Raw genomic sequence first — 6,063 nt, 5'->3', positions numbered from 1 at the left:
CTAAAGTACTACTATAACGTACCAACTGTGTCATGACAAAGTGGCTACACAATTTAGCTTCCGCTAAACAATCCAACTGCATATTCAAGAGTCTCTTTTATATCCACATCCTTCATTTTTCATATTTAAAAGCTTTGCATGCGAACACAACACAATTATACCCACGCTGGCAACCAATTCTTGCCATCAGTGTAATCAATAGATATGAAGGGAGCAACTTCTTCCTTAGTTAGTTGCTTCGACCAAGGAGCACGCCCCGTTGTTAAAGCTCCAGGTCCATAGCATTTGTACTCCGCATGTTATAGATTTCTATAATTTTAATCAATTACCACACAGTTAATCAATCAATATTCTCATGAACATAAATACATAACTATACTATGTACAAATATAAGAGGAAGTTCAATTGGCGATTTTTCTTACTTTGTGCTACCATCATAGCTCCAATTGGTTCACCCTTCTGGGACAATGGTCATGGATAGATACGTCTCAGCAAAAATCACCCTAGAATAAGGGCCCTTTGCTCTTCCTAGGTACACCCCACCAATGTCATAAACCTTGCCTTTGATGAAGATAAACCCACTCATCTCACCTTCACTTTCCCTATTTTGAGCAGTGACTGAACCTTTAATCGTTACCCTCTTGTCATCCACCACAAATATATATCCGCTTTCTGCATGAAAATGTATTTAGTGCGTGGTTCACTCATAATAATTAACATTAGGAAAAACATGCATGAAAAGACACTAGTAATTACTTACATGGAAGATCTATCTGCCACGGCCAAATATGAAATCAATTGACCCTTGAATGTAACAACTATCGTAGTAATGTCAACCTTTGCAATCGAAGAGAGTGTTGAGTACTGTAAAATGCGCAATGATAAAATGCCACTTTGTCTGCTGCCACTGATTGGTTTTGCGAGGTATACGCAACCCCCGTAGGTGCCTAATTCTGCAATGAAAAGAACAACAAAATAATTATCACAACTTTGTTCAAATTTTTAGCTTGATGTGGATAAAAGTAAAAAATATTCAAATTACAATGCTTGATATTCTTTAAATTTTATTACAAAATATTTGCTCATGATAAATTTTTTTTAATTTCCAACCCTCTTTTCCAGCATAAGGTTGCAAAGTTTTAAGTATATAGAGAGAATTGACCTTGAAGCTAATTCCAAAGGCAATGAAGTCGTGTGCTTCGACTTTAAAGGTGGCAGAAGCCACATTGTCTTCAGAGCTTTGAGACCAAACTATGGCAGTTTTTCCTTTTCCATTTCCTCTCATGAATATATAAGGCTTATTCTCCGGTATGTGCACCTTTTCTGTGCGATTGATTCCTAACTTTTCTGTTAATAGAGGAGAGTCTATGACCGTTTGTCCATCAATGCCAAGAGCACAGTGTGACATGCAAAAAATGAGAATTGCCACTATGAATGATGAAGCATGAAAAGACAACCGCGAAAGAGGAGAAGCCATGTCTTGGGGGGGGGGGGGGGCGGTGAGAATGTGAAGTTAGAATTTGTGTTTTGTGGCTTTTGTGTGAGGCATGAGTATGGGAAATGAGAAGCTCTTAAGTATTCTTTATTTTTGGAGTTAAGATGTTAGGAAGGTAAAATTGAGCGTCACTCAATTAAATGACAAAGGATGGTTACAAGATATTCTCTATGTTGGAGGATGTCCATAAGTTCCTTTAATTTAGTTGCATGCGCTATGCGGCAAGTGGTTAGTTTGCTTTTCATGTTACTACTTTTTGGCTTTCTGGTACTAAATGAAGGACTAAAATTGATTACATCCCATCTGTTAACGCAAGTTTCTTCATAATATATATTTACTCCTATATTTATTGGCACAAATTGAATATTTTGTGATTATAAATTAAATACTTATTCCTAAATAATTGATATTGATAAGTTTATGTATATAAATTAAAATGCATTCACCAACGCAGTGCATTCCATTATTTAACATTTTACCTTAAAATGAGCCAGGTGAAAGAAGTTTCATTAAGTGTCAAATAGAAGTTTCATGTATAGAATACGGTAACCAATGTTGACTGGGATTTTGCTATATCAGCTCCCTTTTTTTTGGCAAGTACACTCTCCTTTAAAAAAAAAATCAAATTCCTTATATAACCTTTTCCTTTCAAATCATCTTTTCTCCCCTGTATTTTTTTTCAATTGATAACTATAAAATTTGAGTTAATTTGATAGTCAATTTTGACTAAAAATGATTGTAATTTATTTACTTTATTGTTATTTTTAATGAAATAATAAAGAAATTAATATCTTTGCAGTTTTTTATTAGCAGAATTTAAAAGAAGAAGATTTCAAATGCTTTAGAGGAAAATTCAGGCAAAAGTTGGAAGAAAAAACCTTGAAGAAAAGTTGAAAGAATTAGACAGCTTGCTTAGCGCACAAGACAGTTCCAACACGTCTCCTCGCTTAGCGGCCAGCTCACGCTTAGCGCAAAAAAGGTCCATGAAGAAGTCTAAAGGTGCGCTTAACGTGAAAGTCTGTGCTAAGCGCGAGATCATGTGGAAATTAAGCTACAACCTATAAAAGGAGTAGGAAGCAGAAGAGAAAAAAGAGACACCAACACCTACACATCGAGATATGAAGACTTAGAGCTCTCTAATGAATACATCTTAAGCATGAGCATCTCTAATAGGGGAAACCCTCTTTCTATGTCCATTATCCCTTTTCTCTTCCTTTATCCATCCCTCTTCTTCTATCCACATCAGCCCCTGAAGTGTAAAGTTTCTCATGACAATGAGAGGTTAAACCCTCATTGTTAAGAGTCTGACAGACCAACTTTTGTAATGTAACTATTTCTTATTATCTATCTTATGCAATTCTATTTCTATTGTTCTTTTCTGTGCCTAATTGTTTGTTATGGTTTGACCATCCATATAGTGTTTAAAGGATGATGCATTGAAAAATGGTTATTTTCTAAAGAACTGGGAAAGGGTATCTAAATGAAATCATTGCTAGAAATAAATTGATATTCATTTAACCTATTTCATGCATCTCTAATCTTAATACGATTTATTATTTTTATCTTTGTAAAAAAAATTGGGAGAAAAGAATAGATAAATTAGGTTATTCATGCACCAATATAGTGTCTTAGTAGATGTGTGAGTGGAAACATGAATATCATTTGATAGAGAAAATCATTCACATTGTATCACTCGTAGTTTAGTTTTGGCATGTTATACCCCCAACATATTTAAATTCTGAATTTATCTTTAAGCATCGTTATCTCTATCTTCTACATTTTTTATCTTTTACTTTAAAATCATCTATTTTATCTTCTACTTTTTTTTTCTTTAAATTTCTTATCGCTTTAAATTTTTATCTTATAATCTTCTATTTTAAATTTCTTATCTTTCTTATCTCTTACTTTCTTTAAATTTTACATTTAAATTTCTTATCTCTTGCTTGTAAATTGTGTTTGCATCAATTTAAGTACAAACAAAATTTCTGTAGATTCGACACTCGGACTTCCGAGTACTTTACTACTTGAGACAATTTGGTGTACTTGCCAATGAGTTAACAAATTTTTGGTGTCGTTGCAAGAGGCTTTGTTCTTCGTACTTGGTTGTTTGCATATTCTAATTTTAAAACAATCAATTTTTATCTTTAACTTTTTATTTTTATTTTTTTTAAAAAAAACTATTTTTCAATTTTTCTTTATTCAATTATATTTTTTTTAAACAAAAAAAAGAGAAGTATTTTTTTCTTGTGAGTCTATGTTTGCAGGGTGGAACTTTAGAAGAACTTGATCCATGGAAGATATTTTAAAGAGGTGGATTGAGTATCTTGAAAGCATACGATTAGGGGTCAGTAACCCACCACCGGTAAATTGTGATTTTTATGGAGGAGAGCATTTCAATAATAATTGTCATCTTTACTCCATGGAAAATTCTAGGTGGGGACAAAAGTTGCACCCTTACAATTAATATGAAGAAAAAAGACTTTCTAATATGGAGAATATGTTTATGCAATTCATGGAAACATCCCAAGCTAGCTTTAAAGCCAATCAAAACTCAATTCAAAATCTAGAGATTTAGGTTGGCAAGAGTTACTACATGGAAAATTGTTGGTGGGAGAAAGAGTTACAACCTTACAATCAATATGAAGAAGAAATAATTTCTAATCTTGATAATTTGTTGATGCAACTAATGGAAACATCTAAAGCTACTCAACATGCAATTAAAATTCTAGAAATTCCATTTGGTAAGCTAGCAAAAGAAGTGGCTAAATTACCCTTTTTGGTCACAAGAGAAGAAAACTTTGTAGAGGTTGAAGCTCATGAAGAAAGTTTTGTATAAGAGCATGATTCAAGAGAAAAAGATGAAGAAAAAAATGAGGAGAGAACACAACAACAATGGAAGGAGTGCTCACAAGTAGAAATGCAACAAGAAAGTATTCTCCAAGTCAATATCCCTCCTCATCAACTAATTGTCAAGGAAGACAGACATGGAGAACATGATAAATCTTTAAGTGTCATTCTCTCCTTGATCACTAGCACTTCTCTTGCAATGATATGGAAGACGTTTCCGGGATACATGAGTTTCATGGAGTCTTTAGCTAAGAGGTAAAAATGCAAGAAAGATGTGTTCTATGTAACCTTCATGCCACCTTGAAGGCATTGGACCCGTCAAGCTAATGACGTTAAAGAAGCGTTTACTGGGAGACAACCCAGGATTTCTTACTCTATCTCTCTTTTAGTTAATTGCATTTGTGTGTTTTTAGGATAGTTGTCTTATTTCTTTTCTTTATTTCGTGCAGTTTAATTTCAGTAGTTTAATTCCAGTAGTTTAATTTCACTCATTGAATAAAAAATTGCATGATAAGACATAGGAAATCAATAATTGGCCACGACTTGTTCAGGATGAATTGATGAATGAGATATAATGTATACTGATGAGATAATTGTGAAAATTTTGATTCTTGTGTGAGCAGGTGTTATTGTGAGTGATGAAGTATGAATCGAAAGCATAAGAGTGAAGAGGTTAGCACGTCTGAACGAAAATCATGGTATGGTAAGCTGAGTACTTCATAAATGTCTGGTGAGATGGGCAAACTTATAACTGTGAGAGAACAATTATCCTTAATTTCCTAATTTTGCATGGTTCTTAGACTGTTTGAGTACATACATAAGGTGGAAATGATCAAGGTCTTGTTGTTAATTTTCTTAGCCATTGAGCCAAATTGCCAACCTCTTACTAGAATAAATCCCTTGCACACTGTTGAGCCTAATGTGAATAAATTGTCTTTGAAACCCGAGTCGAATGGAATTAATAAGTACCTTATCTTAGGTTGTAGGAGAGCACGGGTTAAGACAAATTTACCCCTAATTTGGGGGAGGAGGATTCTTGGGTGAAAATATTCATTTCAGGAACACTAATAACAACATACATCCAGAGAAAACTGCATTATGTGATCAGTTGCTACAGTACTAGTGCAATTCAGTTTTTATAGTTTCTATTGCTAAAAAAAAAGTATGCTTCAAATAAAGAGCTGATAGCAACTATGTGCCAAAGAGATTTGTGTGTTGTTAAGAATGAAAGACATGAAAGTTAGGGCTGTGAAGTATAAAGCCATGGGTTATTAATTCCATTCGCCTCTCTTAGAACCTAACTTTGAATCCAAAGAAAAACCATGAGTTCCTTATTAGCTCAGCTACGTTACAAGCCTAAAAAGCCCTTAGTGATCCACAATATATATGTATAATTACCTTAACTGAGAAGAAGTGCAAAGTGGGGAACATTAGTTCAGTTGTTAAATTTAGAAACAATTTTAGCCGAAACACTTGTGCTGAGGGAAACACTAGCCTTGTGAGGAATGAAGTGTGATAATTTTGTCTTGATGAAATTTTTATTTGCTAACCTTTTCCATCTCTATGTGCATTCCTTCATGCTTTCATCACAAGATTAAGACAAATGCAAGCTCAGGGTCAGTCATTGAAAGGTTTGAAATGGTTCGCAGTTATCTCATGTGTCAATACATTCAGAATTTATCTTTTGTTTGAGGACAATCAAAGGTTTTAATTTGGAGAG

The 6,063-nt window shown here is 33.8% G+C and overlaps 1 pseudogene; it reads right to left on the bottom strand.

Annotated features, from left to right (window-relative positions):
* Nucleotides 1-155: 155 nt before the first annotated feature.
* LOC114387918 lies at nucleotides 156-1,478 on the bottom strand (annotated as a pseudogene).
* Nucleotides 1,479-6,063: the final 4,585 nt, after the last annotated feature.

This window comes from Glycine soja, chromosome 15 (assembly GCF_004193775.1).
Source record: "Glycine soja cultivar W05 chromosome 15, ASM419377v2, whole genome shotgun sequence".
NCBI lineage: Eukaryota > Viridiplantae > Streptophyta > Magnoliopsida > Fabales > Fabaceae > Glycine > Glycine soja.
This window is presented reverse-complemented; position numbering and strand designations above follow the sequence as displayed.